Raw genomic sequence first — 18535 nt, forward strand, 5'->3', positions numbered from 1 at the left:
AGTCGGTTAACCATCTGCCTTCGGCTCAGGTCATGATCCAAGCATCCTGGAATTAAGTCCCACATCGGGCTCCTGCGTCTTCTTTTGCCTGCTGCTCCCCCTGCTTGTGCGCTGTCTCTCTTTCTCTGACAAATAAATAAATAAAATCTTAAAAAAAATAAAATACATGGGAGTGGCTCAATAAAGCTTGCTAGAAAGAGGTCAGACCTGTGTTAGAGAGAGTCTTACACTGAATGAAATAGGAGAAGAATTTGCCTATGTATCACTTGAGTGGATTTGAGTTTGCTTTCCATTTAGAGAAATTGGTTTTATTAATGATTTTCTAAAAGCGGGAAAACCTATAAATAAGCTCTAAGAAAACACAATAGAAGGTGGCAGTGCTCAAATATAACTATACACAACTTTGTGTTCACATGGTTTTTCTGATTAGAAATCTCTTGTTCCTAGAAACCAATGTTAGTGGATGCTATTGGTGACGTGCTTATTTATTATTATTAATTTACCAGCTTATTGTATTTGTCTTCCAGTTTTCCATGTTGTGGCTACTAAAGGCTCACAGCCACTACTTTCTCTGATCTCAAAATTGTCTTCTATCAAATGGAAGCCCCTGGCCCAAAGACCCTGCCTCACCTTGGCCAATGACTTACTTATATGGATGTTTAAAGAAAAGACTGGCATCCTTGCTTCAGAGTGGTACAATTCATGTTCCAGAACTCCTTCCCTACCACACCTTATCCTGCTTTCTTCACTTTTTTTCTTCTGAGTATATGTCTCAGTAGAACACTTGAACGAGAGTTCCTGTCTCAGGTCTTGTTTCTGAGGAGTCCAACCTAAGATACCATATCAAGGGGGACCATGTGTTATTTAGCATCCTAAATCTTGTTACAATCAAATTGAGGAGTTTCTGGTTTCAACACACTTTGTAAACTTTTCCATCATAGATGCAAATATCCATTAAAAACTGAGGGATATTTACTGAGTAAGTTCTTTTCCACTAAATTGCAAGCTTCACATAATTGAATAAAACCTGTTGCAAAGCTGCCTTTCAAGAGATAAATGATGTCGCTTTTTTATGGATGGTAACTTTCTAGGAAAAAGAACATTATCCTGAACAATATATTGAGCACCATTTTTTCACCAAAAATGTATCTAATGGGTGTTCTGTACTGCAATTTTATCACAAAGTTTATATCTATTTGCCAAATTTTAAAATCATGGCTTGCCCCTTTTTTATACTATCTCATAAAGAATAAGCTATAATAAATCCTTAGCAGTAACATTTTCAGCACCATTTTTCTTAAATGGTAGGATGACTTTGTGATTGGTGACTAGTGGTTTAAAACTTGGGCTGCAGGCACATCTCTGCCTCTTTCTAAATTGCTACTTAAAAGTCACTTCAATATTCTAGGGTCTCAATTTCCTTATTGTACAACACTACTTGATTTCCATTTTTTATTAATTATATTTTATGTTTATATTTTTTTTTGAGAGACAGAGAGAGCTTGAGTGGGAGGGGCAGAGGGAGAGGGAGAGAGAAACCCAAGCAAACTCCACGATGAGCACAGACGCTGATGTGGGGCTTGATCTCAGGACCCTGAGATCATGACCTGAGTTGAAACCAAGAGTCATGCACCGCTATATTAATTATGTATTAATTGTTCCACACTTTTCATCAAATACACACATGATTTTTTAAAAACAAATAGTGTACAAGGGCATATAATGAAATCACTATTTCTCTTTCTCTTTGCCTTTTCCTTTCTCTTCTGACCACTAGTATTGTTCCTAAGGGACAACCATTTTTAAAAATTGTAGCTTAGGTATTATTCAGCAAATTGTCTCAACATATTTACATAATATACTCTTTTTTCCCCCATAATTTTACTTATTATGTATCAGCTTCTGGAAATGACATATATGAAAATGCAGCCAAAACTGGTCATGTGATGGAAATTATTGACACTAGGTCTTAGGTATCATATATCTTGTATCTTCTTATGTGGGTTACTTGTACGGTATTGTACTTCTTCTCCCAAAGCTACTTGAAATTCCATTCACTAAATAGATATTCCTCTAACATCCTAGGAAAAACCTTCTTAGGGCCCCAGGCCTCCTACTTCAATATTAGTCTAGCTTTCTTTGGCTTGCTGTACAGCTGACATTCTGAGGCTTCCTTTCACTGTTTTTCTGATTGAATCCAACCCTAAATGACATCTCTTTTTTTTTCTCTTTTACTGTGTTTTACATGGATACCTTATCAAGCACCTTCCCAAGAAAATATCTGTTATTTTCATATTTCATTAGGTATTCACCTGCATTTCGGATAAAATATTTTCTACCAGAATTACAAATGGCATTGTCAACTTTTGTGTAATGTTGCCAATAAGCTGAGCCCTTGGCGCCTTTTGTTCCTTTGTTGATAAGGTTTTCTCCTATCCAAATATTTAAACTATTTTTTATTGTGATGTTCTGAAATATTGAAATAATGCACCAAAGTATGGGTATAATTTTCAATTATTATACTGATCACTAAGTAGACCCCTTCAACCCGGAGATGTGTGTCCTTCAGATATGGAGAATTATCTTGTAGGTTTTCTTTAATATTTTCTCTTTCTTTAGAATTCCTATTTATTGGATAATGGGCCTTTTAGACTGGTCCAGTCTGTCATGTTGCAGCTGGTTGGTTCTCATCTTGGAGGGATTTGTTTGACTTAGACTTCCAATCCCTCAATTGATTTTGATTTTCAACATTTATGTTTTTAATTTTCAAAAGTGCTTTCTCCTTTTTCATGATATCTTTTTTTTTGCAGATTCAAACAAATATCTTCTTATAGTAAGTAGGTTTTTTTTAACCATTGTTTTCTATTTCCTAAATTATCTCCTTATAGGATTATGTTTTTTCTTTGTTTAGCTGGTGTTGTTCAAATAGTCTGTGATCTTAACTGTTGGCTAAGCTCTGAGAGTAAGGAAATAAAAAGCTGACTTTGGGGCTCTGTGTACATGGATGGGGGATTTATTTGACTGGACAAGTTAGCCATGGTCAATTATGTTGAGGCTCCTAACTGTCTGAATTTTGAAGCCTTTTTTCTGAGGCCATTCGTTTCCTCTAGAAGTAAATGCTTTGCTCTTTTCTCCTATGATGTGGGGTGTGAATACCTGGTTGCTGGGGATTCTGCTTCTGTGGAGGAGGCAGTGTTGGGGTGTCAATGATCTCATCTTTATTTTTTAAAGACCCATCTGATTTCAGGTACGCTTTTCACCTCTGCCCACTGTCAAAACAAGTGATAGGTATTAAGGAGGGCACATATTGCATGGTGCACTAGGTGTTATAGGCAAGTAATGAATCATGGAACTTTACATCAAAAACTAGGGATGTACTGTATGGTGACTAACATAATATAATAAAAATTATTATTAAAAAAAAGAAATTCTGATTTCATTTTAAACACATTTAATTGGTTAATTCCTATATATTATCCATGAATCTAGTTCCTGTTAGCTGATAATTTCAGGGGATCCCAAATTCTCCATCTTCTGCTTGATGCTGAAACTGATTAGCTATTTTTGCTCTTAATCCAAACATTTTCCCAAGGCATTATTTTCCTCTGCAAATCTCCTGAAACTTTCTTTTGTCCATCAACAGCTAGCTTTGACCAATTATTTTGTGCCAATTATTGTTGAAAGCACTGAGAAGCAACAGTAAAATTAATCTAAAAAAATAAAAACAAAAACAAAAAACCCCAAGTGTTTCCAAGTTTCAAGCCTCTCTGGAAGTCTGGGAGTCATGCTTCTCTGCTTCTCCTACTCCATGCCTGCTCCATCCTCTGGGTCTCCCTGCTCTGGTCCCTGCACTTGTTACCAGTTTCCTTTCTGCATAAGTTTGATGGTCTCTCTTGTCTGCTAATATCTATTTTCCTGGGTGAAGTGCTTAGAGTTTATAATTTTAATATCATTTTAGCAAGTTCTCATCTGTGTGAAAGAACAGCAAGTATTATCTATTCACTATCTTTAATGTAGTAAGACATTTTCTAAGATCCCTTCAAAATAAAAAAAAAACAAAACAAAAATTCTTGGGGCTCCTGGCTGGCTTAATTGGGAAAACATGTGACTCTTGATCTAGGGGCTATGAATTCGAGCCCCATGTTGGGTGATTACATAAATAAATAAAAACTTTAAAAAAATCTTTAATCTATAAACACAATCAACAGTCAAGGTCTATTTAGGTCCAGGCACTAAATTTAAATTATATTTTGACATTTCTAAGAAGATGGTATTTTAGAAGGCTCTGGGAAGTCCAACAGGGCAGTATTTGGACTCTATTCTTACCTGTTTGAACTTAAAGGAAATATATAGCCTCCTTGGTTATACTGGCCTTGTAGAGCTTGTTTGAGGAGATAAGGAATCAATTACCTGAAACTGTGCCTGAAAATAGTAGGTATAGTAGTTCCCTTGCTTAATCTCTTAATGTTTTATTTTTCTTCTCCAAAATACACAGTTTTTCTCATGACCCTTTCTATACCACCTGGAGGAATTGCATATGGCAGAGTCCTTCACCTTCCACTTAGATGCTTCCATGAATATCTTTTAGCGTGATAGCCAGAAACTAGGATGCATCTGTTTGCTTTTCCTGGGTAACAAACTACCCCAAAATTTAGTGGATTAAACAACTATTTAGCTCAGAAATCTGTGAATTGGCAAATTGGTCAGGGCTCCATGGGTTGGTTCTGTTGACCTGAGCCAGCCTTATCAGACCTCAGTCAGACTTGCTGACCTGTCTTTGGTCAATTGCTGGTTTGACTGGGAACTGGAGGACTATGCGTTTATTTGCCGTGAAGTATCTCATCTTCCCACAAACTCTACAGTGATATTCCCATGATGGCCCATGCCATGAGTAAGGGCAGAAGTGCGCAAACACTGGCTAAATTGCACAATGTTTCTTTTGCTACATTCTACTGGCAAATGTAAGTCATAAGGCCAGCCTGCATGGATAAGTGTACATTCTCTCTTTCATTTCCATCTTTAGGAGAAGCTGCGAAGAATTGTGGCTTTTTAAAAATCTATCAGAGTAACGGTATTTAGTAGGATGGTCTCTTGAGGGTGTGTCCAGGTAACAATGCAATGAAAGATCTGAATAACACCAGGTTGAGAACCAGGACAAGGTTTTTACTCAGCAGAATCCCTGACCTTTTTCCCCCATCATTTTGTTCTTACTTGATTTGTGGCAGGGGTAGGGAGAACACAACCTGCTAGTTCTTGCCTGTGTCTATTTTTTGCAGTCTGCAAGCTAAGGATGGTTTATATACTTTTAAATGGTTGAAAAGTAGCAAAAGAAGAAGAATATTTTATGACATAAGAAAAACATACGAATTTCAAATTTTAATGTTCATAAATGAAGTTCTATGATCAAACAGCCACACCTATACATTTACCTATCATCTGTGATTGCTTTGGGGCCGACATTGGCAGATTTGAGTAGTTGCCAAGGGACTGTGTGCGACCCACAAAGTCTGAAATATTTACTGTCTGATCCTTTACAGGGACATTTTGCCAACACCTGATTTATAACATATACCAAGTATTTGGAGATAGGTGTGCCATCCATGCAAAGCCACAAGGAAAAAGTAAAATCACCAAAAAATGATGAGAAATGAATTTGAATACACAGAAAAGCCAGTACTTATGACATATCCTCTGAAACATTAATATCTAATACCCCTAATTATCTAAAAATAATCTTGGTAAAGGAAATTGGTTTCCTGAGGTTTCTTTTTTATTAGGCATAAATAGGAAGAACTAACAGATTTATCATGTAATTCAAAATACACAGCAGGAAGGGTTTATTTCATTTTTATCATTTCTATAGGAATAAATGGCTTCCTAGAGCCATATTTAATCTTTTCAAAATGGAATGCCCAAATGCCTTGAGTTTCTAACCAAACTTCAGTTGGAGTTTGTTTCCAAATCCTGGGGAGATGCAGTAGGAGGAAAACAGATAACAGAAGGGACAAGGGGGCAGCACAGAAAATGAGAAGTTGACAGTGAGTACTAAAAATCTAATTTTTTCCCATGAATTAAAAACTAGAGCAGAATTCACAAGTAGCAGTAATCCTGAGAGTGTGAATGGCTTCGAGCTAGGTCTCCCAGCTCCCGAAAACTAAAAGCACAGCATTTTTAGAACTGTACAAATTTTTCTTTGCCTTTTCTGCCTTGTAGACTTTAAACACCTCGATCATTTCCTTTCATCTATTTTTCAGTAAATAAATTCTTGATTATTTTTAAAAAAGTATATTCTCTGTAGAAAAATTGGAACATACAGAAAACATTTTTGGAAGTACATTTCATGTTTGAATCCTCATTACTCAGGCATACTTTGTCTTGTTTTTTTGTCTTGTTTTGTTCTCTGCTTTTTAACAATGATTGTTTCCATTTCTCAAAATTACCCACATGTTATTGTCTGCTCAATGTTCCACCAAGTCACCACATGTCAGAAATACTTTCTTTTTTTCTTTTTTTCTGAATTTTTCAATATCACAAATAATAGCTTTGAGAATTTGACATCAAGTTGTTTTCTTCTGATTTTTTAATTATTCCTTAGGAAAGATAAGAGGTTATCAGGTCAGCGTGTGTGTATATTCGAAGGCTCTGGATTTATAACTCTCTAAAATTTCTTTTTATGAAGGACTACGATACATCTTCATGGAACAGAATGACTCTAAAGACCATTGAATCCCCCACATTCCATTTTAATTTAGTAATACCGCAGCTGGGTAGACTGGACTTAGCATGGTAGATGCAGCCTTTCTTTTTTTTTTTTAATTTTTTTATTATATTATGTTAGTCACCATACAGTACATCCCCGGTTTCCGATGTAAGGCTCGATGATTCATTAGCTGCGTATAACACCCAGTGCACCATGCAATATGTGCCCTCCTTACTACCCATCACCAGCCTATCCCATTCCCCCACCCCCCTCCCCTCTGAGGCCCTCAGTTTGTTTCCCAGAGTCCACAGTCTCTCATGCGATGCAGCCTTTCCTAGCAGGCCTGGTGAGGTGAACAGGGAAGTGGCTGAACATTATGTGTCTGCAGATCAGCAGACTCTCGTGATCGAAGAAATTTAGCTCCACTTTTATTATTCTAGTTCTGGTGCACAACAGTTTCAGTGTAAATCTGTATGTGATTTTGACCAGTGCTAACCAAAGATACATTAATGCTTAAGTTTGTATCAGAATTCCCAAATGCTTGGTCAGTGATCTGTGATATTTGAAAAACAAAACAAAACAAGCAAACAAAAAACAATATTCCAAAGAATTCCAGTCCTTCTTGGCTGGCTATGGACGTCTGGGTGATACAGGGAAAATCATTTAACCTCGATTCTTCCATTTTCTCATCTATAAAAAGAAATGATCGGACTTGATAAATTTCAAGACCCTTTAAACTATTTTTTAAAAGCTATTATTCTAATCACACATTTAAAGTGTATGTGTTGGTATTTTCTCTCCCAGAGAGTGCTTGAAATTAATCTGCATTCTTTCTTGTAATCGGATTTGGCTGTAAGGGCAGTCATGATGAAAACCTTAAAAAGTTTCCTAATAGCCTTCTATTCTCCTTTTCTTTTTTCCTATTTTTAAAAGATTTTATATATTTATTTATTTGAGAGAGAGAGTGAATGAGAGAGAGAGCACAGGAGCAGGGGCAGAGGAAGAGGGAGAAGCAGACTCCCCACTGAGCAGGTAGCCCTACATGGTGCTTGATCCCAAGACCCTGGGATCATGACTTGAGCTGAAGGCAGACGCTTAACCAACGAAGCCACCCAGGTGCCCCTTACTAACCTCTTCAAATCTCTTCTCCAGCAATAGATGCCTACTAGCCCTACATTCACATAACTAGGGGAAATCACTGGAGCTATTCTTCACGGGCAAATGATTGTGGGTTTCACGGCCACTTTCAGATCATATTCGTATTAGAAGCAATTGATAATATCACTCCCTATAAAAGAAGAAGAAAACTAGTATCTTAAACTCAGTTTTAACAGAAACTCATGGTAATGTTGAAATTAAATAGAACTACAAAAGGAGTAATAGTAGAACGTAAATGTATGGAACACTGAGCTAATGTAGCCATTGTGATTAATGGTAAGTGGTTTTTTCAGCCAATGTAAAAGGAAATACTAATAGATTACCTTATTGTATAAGAAGGAACACATATGTTTTCAGAAAAGATAGCTAATTTTCTTCTACTATGTTCTAAATGAAACACATAATGTAAGCATTGTTTTCACCAGAGATTAAACAGAAAATACCTCATACCTCAATAGAATTCAAGAGCACGATGTTAAAATGTACTCCATTGAATGTCTTCTGAAGCTTCTTTTTAGGCTCACAGTTCATCTTAATTTTTTCACAGAAGTTAAATGAATTGCAACCAAAAAAATAATCTTATTTTCCTCATTCCTGTCTATGAGAACCAAGAAATCCGTCAACTCAAGCTTAGCTGGCCAAATTTCCACTTGGGGGCTTCTTTATCAATAGGCCTGATGGGGTGTCACATGTACGTTGTTACCAACGGGCTCATTTATGGGCAGGTGATATGTTATGCACACCTACAAAGGGTACACTGCATTATCCATCTTCAAAAAGCATCACGTTATTCAGTGTGAGAAACTCTGATTTTGGCTTGCCACAAATCAAATATGTCACATCATTCACAATATCTAATGAAGTAGAATTTCTTTCCATAACAATTTCATCATAATTAGAATACGTGTGAAACACTTTTCTGAAAACATTCGGCCCAACAGCTTCCAACTCCCTTTTAAAACTCCAGCCCGAATGTTATCCTCATCACTCCAAGGATCTCAGAGACCCAAAGACACACCAAGACAATACTATCCTCTGAAATTTTGGGAACAAGTCTGCAAACCATTCACAAGGTCCCTATCAGTTAGAGGGATAGGGTTGAGCACTAGGTAGCAAAAGCAGGCACTCCAAAAATTCTCCTCTTCCGTGTTCCCAACTTTAAGATTTCACACTCCACCAACACCACACTCCTTATAACTCCTTCCTCCATGCCTCTGTGCCCTCTCACTTGCCACTGCCTCTGCTGCAACATGCCCCCTACTCTTGTCTGCTCGCAATTTCTCCTTTGCTGCCTGTCAGTCTGCAGGTCTCTCATTCATCCTTCAAAATTCAAGTTAAATCTCCAGTTTTTGGAAGTTTTCTCTGGCCAGTGTTGACATGGCATTAGCATTCCTTCCTTGCCTGGCTCCTCTGTGCCTTATCACACTTTGCACACACTTTGCATCATGTCTGTGAGTGGGTCACCTCTGTTTCACTGCAGGCTTTTGACCCTATTTTGCATGGTGTAACTTATAGGGCAAGACAATCTTCTAAGTAATTTTATGAAAATATGCCCCACATCTACTATAGTGGGTTCCATACAATGTGTCTTCATTAAAAGAAATAGCCACTGCCTTATTACTTTTTGGTGACTATGAATAGATCAACTATCAAACCATTTTCTCCTAGTTTTACTGTTTCAGTAGGACACAAAGAAAACTCTTGGGGGACTCACCTAACGTGGAAGAAAAGGAAAGAGGACAGTGCCCCCCAGAGGCTTCAAAAAAGAGGAGGGCTTCATGGGCTCAGAAACCTAATGGTAGGGGGAGAGCTGTTCATGGTTGTCTGGCTACACACAGTTAATCTCTCTACCTGGGGTTCACTAGCATTTGCAAAGACTGAGGCAAGATGTGAACAGGGATCTAACCTGTATCCCTCATCCCCATTTATAACCTAACTGGTGTTCTGTGGCTGTTGCTTCTTCAGTAGATGAATTTATTAGGAGTGAAACCAAGGATGAGCTCATAATTGCCATTTTCAAGTCTTCCTATGGCCAGAGTATTGCCCAATGGGAACCTCCCAAATATTCACTTTGAACTGTAATGGCTTCAGCGAAGATGTCATGGATTTTCTTAAAGAGGATTATACTTCAATGTATGGGTGTTTAATTTTAACAATCCTTTCTGGACTAAATGCAGGAACAAACGTTCAGTAAGCCCACTCCTTCAGAAACACAAAAGAATTTTGTCTTTTTAGTACTTATTTAGCCAGAACAAGTAATAATTAAAGCTGTTCTTTTGCTTCCTTCCATTGAATTGTGAGGGGTTTTTGTTTCCAAAATTATTTCCTACTATTTGAAAAGAATAAAAGGAAAAGGAATGGAAGAAGATCTACCTAGAACAAACCCAAAAAAACAAAATAGAAATATTGAAGGAAAAGAGCATGTTTAGGATGTTTAAGTAGGGGAAGAGGGCATATATGGTCATTCTCAAAAGTAAACAAATTAAACCAACAGACTCCAGTGGCAGTTCCATTATTTCTATGCAGAAGGACTTTGGGTGGACTGGAAGAAAAAATCTGACTGAAAGAAAGATGTTATAGCTTCCTTTACAAAGATTTTATTTGAGACTATTAACTATTGAGACTATTTAACTATCCATGTTAAAAGAGGGCCAGGGTCTTCCTTTGCCACAGATAAAGCACACACACACACACACACACACACACACACACACACACACACACACGCACACACTGCCTATCATCTCCAGACAACATTGCCTGAAGAGTGCCCTGTAGTTTGAGATTTGCTTCCATGAATCTCACAGTCCTGGGACCCAGAGCCTCCACTTTAAGTTCTCATTCTTTTAAAGAAACAGATCATGAGTCTGCAAGGACTTTGATTCCCCAAACTGGATACTTTTCAACATATGTAACTGAAAATCAGGGGAAATTGAGGCAGCCCTGATTTCTGGGAGTCTGGATTTTGTAGGATAAAGTAAATGAGATTAATCCAAAAACAGGAGGCACCTTGAGTTCGTGTGAGTGAAGAGCTCCATCTCCTGTTCTGTGTGGGTATGTTCTCAAAACAACTTCCACCAGCAAGTAGCTGCTGTTCACACCAGAGTAATCAGAGAAAATAAACTAGTCTATCACCTGTTTGCAACGCAGATTCTTCTGTTCATTTACTATACCTAAAAACGAATCTTTTTCACGTTGTGGTGGGTACTGATAACCGACAGAGGAAAATACAGAATGAATAAAGTTTTACATGTTTAACCTACAGTAAAGGAAAAAGCTGCCAGCAAATTTAGAGGTTTTCTTGAATTAATTTTATCCTTTCACTTAGAGAATCCAATTTTGTATCTTAGGAAAAGCAATAAGAAAACTTCTCCTCAGCTCCGTAAGACAAATGAGTTAGAATAGCCTCAGCACAGATCTGGTTCAAGTTGGTAAAGAAACATCTTTCTTTGCCCATAGATTAAACCAGGTTTGATCTGTTTGACTCTGTAAAAACTCTTTCTATGTTGGTTTTAACTTTGGTCTCCCTCAATGTTCTGTCTTTTATTACTGAAGGAGCTTAAAGGAGAGGACAATGAAAGGGAAGGTGTTTATTAGAAGACAAAAATGCTAAGGGTCCAATAAATGTGATATGTAGTCTCAAAACTGGATGCTTCTAGACATTACGTTTTCCTTTTTGTGCTGTTGTTTTTCTGTAAGAACAACCTTTTTGGCAGCAATTCATTGCTGGTTTTTGTTTGTTTGCTTGCTTTCCCGTGTTTTAGTGCGAACACAATGAATCGATAAAATTAAGCAACTTTTCCTCTAGAATTATAATGGGAGGCTACGTAATTTGGAGTAAAATGCAATGGACTATAAGTCAAAAGAGCTTATTCTCTTTCTATATCTGAAACCGACTAATGCTAACAATGTCTATGGACTTCAGTTTCTTCCCTGTGGAAGGGTTTGCCTTAAATAAAATCTTTCTTTTCACATCTGATGATGTTTATTGTTATTGTGTCGTCCACCAATAGCATGCCAAAACTTAGAAACACATTTCTTATTATGCTTATAAAAATGGTGATTCGTATATTTGTATATTTTCAATCAATATAGTTATTTCTGTAGAGAAAAATTTTTTTCAGTAGAAGTTCATGATCCTTTAGCATTTTTAATTGGCCTAACTTAGGGGAAGAAGCCCAATTTAACTTATTGTTTTTTCACATTCGTTGGCATAATATTAACCCCAGCCAGTAATAACATTACTAATGTGACTTTTTTATTATGGTTCCTGGATGGCTGAAGCACCACAAAAAAACTACCATATTAACATTAGTCCTTTATGTTACTGTATAAAATCATACCCAATATCCTGAAATGCTCACGTGTAGTTTGTATATAAATGCATATTTACGACCCAGAAGGCAATTAGTGTGAAATACTGATGAAAGGAAATTGTTTATTCCATGCTAATACAAATATACTGAGTCAAATTACTTGTTTTTGAAAATCATCATCATTAATCACAAAGACTGGGTTGTACCCACTTGGATATCAAAATAATTTAGCCACATAATCAGTGAGAGTTCATTTCTATGTTAGGACCCCAAAATCTATATATAGGACAGTGTTAAGAGAAACTAGCATTATCTCTGCTTTTTAAAAAAATATATAGTGCATTTTGAAGAAAAAGTTTTTAAAAGTAAATGTAAATATTTGATATAAAATTGAGAGCAATTCTGGTATCTTCCAAATAACTTACAAGGTAATGGCCGAAAGAGAAGTCATTAAAATTAGTTTTTCAGAGTAGTTTTTCTCTTTAAGTTTGTGATATCATTTATTTTGGATATATACCCAGAAGTGGAATTTCTACATCATAAAGTAATTCTATTGTTAATTGCTTGAGGAACTTCCATACTATTTTCCATAATGGCTGTGCCTGTGTCTCTTCCCTTCAACCTGTACCTCTTCCCTTCAACCTGTACCCTGGTTGTCTTTTTCCACACCCTTGTCATCCTTGTTATCTTTTGACTTTTTGAAAATAGCCATCCTAAGAAATGTGAAGTGATATCTCAATGTGGTTTTCACTGCATTTCTCTAGTGATTGAGCATTGAACATTTTTTCATATTCTGTTGGCCATTTGCATGTTTTCTTTTGAGAAACATCCATTCAGGTCTTTTTCTCATTTCTTAAATTGAATTATGTTTTTCTTTTGCTATCGATTGTATGAGTTTCTTATATATTTTGGATATTAACTCCATTATTGTATATATAGTTTGCAAATATATTCTCTCATTCCATTGGTTGCCTTTTCACTTTGTGAATTACTATCCTTGCTGTTAGAAACTTTTAGTTTAATATCATCCCAGTTGTTTACTTTTGCTTTAACCTGTGCTTTTGATGTCAAATCCAAAAAAACATTGCCAAGACCAATGTCAAGAAGAATTTCCCCTATGTTTTTCTCTAGGAGTTTTAAGGTTTCAGGTCTTCCATTTAAGTCTTTAATCGATGTTGAGTGGATTTTTGTGTATGGTGTAAAATAAGGGTCTAATTTCATTCTTTTGCATGTGGATATCCAGTTTTCCCAGGACTGTTTATTGAAGAGACTATCCTTTCCCCATTGTATATGCTTGGTAACTTTGTCAAGCATGTGTTAACTGTATATGTATGGAGTTATTTCTAAACTCACCATTTTGTTCTATTGGTCTATTTATCTGCTTTTATGCCAGTACCATGTTGTTTTGATTACTATAGCTTTGTGATATATATTAAAATAAGGAAGTGTGATACTTTTATCTTGTTCTTCTTGCTCAAGATTGCATTAGCTATTTGGGGTCTTTTGTGGATCCAAATGAATATTCGCATTGTTTTTTTTCCCTCATATTTCCGTGAAGAAGGTCGTTGGACTTTTGATAGGGATTACATTGAATTGGTAGATTGCTTTGGGTATTATTCATTAGGAATAATATGGTATCTTTCAATCTAGTGGGATCATGACAGTTCTGAGATTTGTAAATCATTCCTCAAAGGTTTTTCTATCACACCAGGGTTTGTTTTAATTGTGTGGTGCCTTGTAAAAGTTACTGGATTTAGTTTCAATTTCTAAGCATAAATAATTAGCATGTTCGATCAAATGTAGCTTTTTTCTTATTAACTTCCTGAGTATCAAAAGACACTAGACCACCACAGAAAGCTTTAATCAAGTTTGACGTTTGACATTTTAAATTAAAACAAAATCTATTTCCTATTTACTACGTCATCCAAAAAATCCTCTTCTTTAAGAAGGGCAGTTCTTAAAATATTCTGGTAATTTGCCATTTCTTCAACTACTTACCTAAGAAGGAAAGTTACTTGAAAATGTTATGTCATCTAGGTACACACTAAGTCATGATTTCACTTTTCAGTTTTCTTTCCTGAATATTCTACTGGGAGGAAGAATAAGGAGAAAATGAAAGAAGTTAGAAAAAGCCAAAGTAAAGAAAATAACATATTTTCATGTATCTGATATTTTTCTAAGGTATTTTCATTCCTACTGACAGATGGTATGCAAATAGAAAATACAAACATTTGAAATTATTGATGTTAACAATAAACGGGCACCTCTGTTTCCAAAGGTACTTCTTTGTACAAAAACTTACTCAACATATAAGGCAGCTTTATGAGGTCAGTAGGACAGGGAAATCTCAGAAAAATGGGTTTCAGTTTTTCTGTTCACTTTCCTTCCACAAAGCTACTAAATGCATTTAAGCATTTAGTATCAGTAGTGAGAATCACTGCTGTCTGGCTGCTCTTGACTGAGACTGTCTTCAGTGGACATCCATCAGTACATGAAGAGTCTGAATAAAAGTTATTGCCAAATCAATTAAAGATAGAAAGGTCTCTGAGAATTTCCAAATATAAGCTCTTGCTCAATGAGCATAATGGGAGCCTTGGGTGGGTTAAAGGATAAGCCAGAAGATCAATTTTGGGGTTAACCCTCCATAGAAGCACAAAAAAAAAAAAAAACCATAGATATGAATTTAGGTTTCCAATCAGTATTTCTTAAGTAACTAGTGAAATGTAATCTGAACTCAGCCCTACTGAAGTAAACAGAATTTTAGAGTGTGGATTTTAAAGGAAAAGTCCTTGCCAGCAATAGCCAGTTTCTGGGGAGGAACTTTATGTCAGGATAACACCACTTCTGCAAGCAGGCCTTTGACTATCCCTTAAGTGCTCATGATTCACTGATACCCTAAAACCACATGGTTTCTTGCATGCTATGGTGATATTTTTAGGGAAAAAAAACAATTTATGGTAATATGTAAATTTTAATGTTTTTCATTTGATTTCCAAAGTGATGCCTGGTTTGGCAAGTCACTGCAAGAAAGTGAGGAAGAACAAAATCTTCAGAGCCACAGTTTCCCATGTGTAAGCCAGAAAGAAACTTTAAAACACAATTTGGACATGATTTTAATAATTATATTTATGTATATTAAATTTATTTTGTCCAGTTGTGAAAGAATAGCATATCCAAATACAAATGGTAAAATAAAAAAATTGGAATGAAAGACAAATACAAATGTTAGAAAATGTTTTCTATCTAACGCATGTAAAAAAAATTGTTTCTGATAAAAAAGAAAAGTACACTATATGCTGGCTAATTGAGCATAATAAAAAAAAGAAAGAAAGGTACACAACTATTGTTAATATAAAATCAGATTCTTAATACACCTTCCTAGAAATGCTAAATGAATATCCGAAGAATGTTGTACTAATGGGGTTTAAATTATTAACTTGCCTGGATTGTCCTCATTGTCATCCATGCCATATATTAAGATTAACTTTGTCCTAGCTTAGTGTAGCAGGTTTCTTATCACTGGAGGAATCAGTGATGGAACACATCATCCAGAAAATAGCTCCACATACAATCACTGTATTGAATCTCACTGATGTTCAAAATAAGCATTGCCCAAGGCTTATAGGAATGTTATATAATGGAGCTAAGAAGAGAACCTTCAACTGTACAAAGTTTCTGTAAGATCAATTTCCTGATTTATTTTCATAGGAGCTTATTTAAAACCTGAACGGTAACCCTTGCATTGCTAGCTGAAACAACTTTGTGAATCCCCCTCCCCTGCCTCAGGGAATATTCCTTTGGGTAGGCCCTGAATTATCTCTTGGGAAGAGCTTCCTTGTCCATTGTTCTTTGAGATCCCTGGTTCCAATCTGTGGAGTTCTCTTTTCACCTCTTTCTTCTTTGGCCATCTCTGAAGTGGGTATTGGGGAACCAATCCTTCTTACAGGTTGTACATCTGTCTCAACCCTCATTCTGCTCATGATGGCTGAGTCCAAGACTCAGCCAGGGAACTTGTAAATACAGCCACGTGGTCTATTAAACAATATAATTCTCTCAGAATGTAATAGATTTCTTACCTATTTCATTCCAGCAAGTCTCAATGTGCCAGAGATCTTTTTGAGAACATGACTTTCATGTATGTTTTGCTTTTTGGTCCTAATATCTCTCTAGATTTAAATTAGGTCAACTGGGAGCTGGTGGACTATTTTGGAAATGCTATGTTCTTATTTTTGCTTTGAGGCATCTTAATTCACTTAGATATTTTAATACTGGAGGAAAAGATGATATCCTTAATTTGGTCTATTCCAACAGATTAAATTTTAATGGGTCTTAAGACTTTCTCAGCTTTATCTTTTACATTTTCAGTTCAAAAGAAATTATCTATTTTAACTCTACATTGTCCCAAATTTCTGAAATTTACTATCTCTTTTCATTCCTACTCTCAAATTAGCCAATTATTTTAACTAGCTTATATCTTTCGTTTAATTCCTTGCCAAATGCACCCAATTGCTTTTAATTCAGTACTCATATGGTCTACCCATCAGGTCACTGCAGGTTACTATTTATGAAATATTTTCCACTATATCATGGATTTCCATTTCTCCAGCCCCTAATTTTAGCTTATTACCACTCCAAGCCAACCACTAAGATAATGCCACATATTTTATACTGTTATGATGGTGTCATCCTTCTACCACTGCATCAGTCAGGCTAGGCTGGGCTAGGATGGGCTGGAAATTACAGAGCCTTGAATCCTATATGTTGGTGTTGTCACCTCAGGGAATATTTCAAATACTTTTTTGGTATGGTTCAGGGTTTGTGGGTTGGGTTGTGGCCATTTCCTTATTTCTTTAACATTTTGTTCAAAATTTAAATTTTTGAGTGAATATAAGGATTGAGGATTTGAGCAAAAATAATTTTACTTAGTCATATTTAATCAGGTCTCAAAGTAATAAAAATTTAAAGACATACAGGGCATGTATTATGTCTCTTCCACTAATTAGTAGAAAAGGAAACTCCTTCCAGTCAGACCATGGTTCTTATATTAATTTAAATAGAACTGTTCAAATTCGCATAGCACATTTATAGCATATCTCTCCAAAATCCCCTATGAACATTAGTAATAAAATAGGAATATAAAATAGACTAAAAATGTATAAATAAAAAAATATATGCTGTATATAGTATATAATATATACATATATAAGTTTATGCAAGTATATAAAATATACAAATATTAAAAATAAAATATATAAAAGTTATATAAAATATATAATTTAAGGTAAATATAAAATACGCATAATAATTTCACATGAATATGTAAATAGTGTGGGCATAGGGACCAGGCAAGGCAACAGCAGTGGCTTGGCAATCCGGTGCCTTTTGAGGAGGTGGAATGCAGATAGGAGTCTACTTGAGAAAGCTAGAGTAGACAACCTAGGTGCCTGAGGAGGACAATCCTCCTAGTGAGAATTTAACCTGAGAAGCCCTACAAATTTTCAAAATTTAAAGGCACTTGGTCCTATACAAGTTGGAGGTGGTGCATGGACTGGAAACAGGGATATCTTCGGAGTTTACACGTAGGAGTTCTTATCCCTACAAGTATCCTCTCCCCTCTGCATGGCCAATTGACTACTAACTACCTTCTTCACCTCCCACCAAAGCAGGAGGATGAGACAACAAATGAAGAAAATCCTCTGACTGAAGGACACAAAGAATGGTAGAAATGGGTTGATACCCAAGGCTGAAAATGGCAGTTGAGTGAAAGCCTGACCTCTCCCGCCCTCTTCCCAGACTGTTAGCAACCAAGTGTACACTTGGGGCAACATGCAAAAGGACCCTCCCATAGAGATGAGCAGCCCTAGGTAAAGAAGACTCAGAAACTGATATTTTCTTTCAAAGTCCAATTGCTCTAAGCAAATTGTACCAGTGGATAAACCTTTTCCAGGTACTTAGAGTTTTTAAGGACCCTATTTAATATCTCACTCTTAAATACACTTGGACATACAGGACTGCTAGGGTCACATGACATATGAGAAAACCTTCCAACTTGATAAACAGAATCTAAACAAAGAAATTTTAATAAAACTGGAAAAGAACTCTGAGAAAACACCACAAATGGGACAAAGGAAAAGGTGATGGTGATGACAAGAATACCACCACCTCTAACACCTTCAAAGGACTGAGAGGATATTGCAGCCATAAACAAAAATATAATATGATTTTTATGGGAGCATCAGAGGAGAAAAGTGAGCTATTGGATTATTGAATTTTGAACCTTAAAATATAATAGAAATTGCCAAAATAAAACTGAGGCCATTTCTGAAACATGAGCAAAAGGTCAAAGATAGAAAATAGAAAA

The sequence above is a fragment of the Ursus maritimus genome, unplaced genomic scaffold (genome assembly GCF_017311325.1).
Source record: "Ursus maritimus isolate PB19 unplaced genomic scaffold, ASM1731132v1 scaffold_20, whole genome shotgun sequence".
In the NCBI taxonomy this organism is placed as follows: domain Eukaryota; kingdom Metazoa; phylum Chordata; class Mammalia; order Carnivora; family Ursidae; genus Ursus; species Ursus maritimus.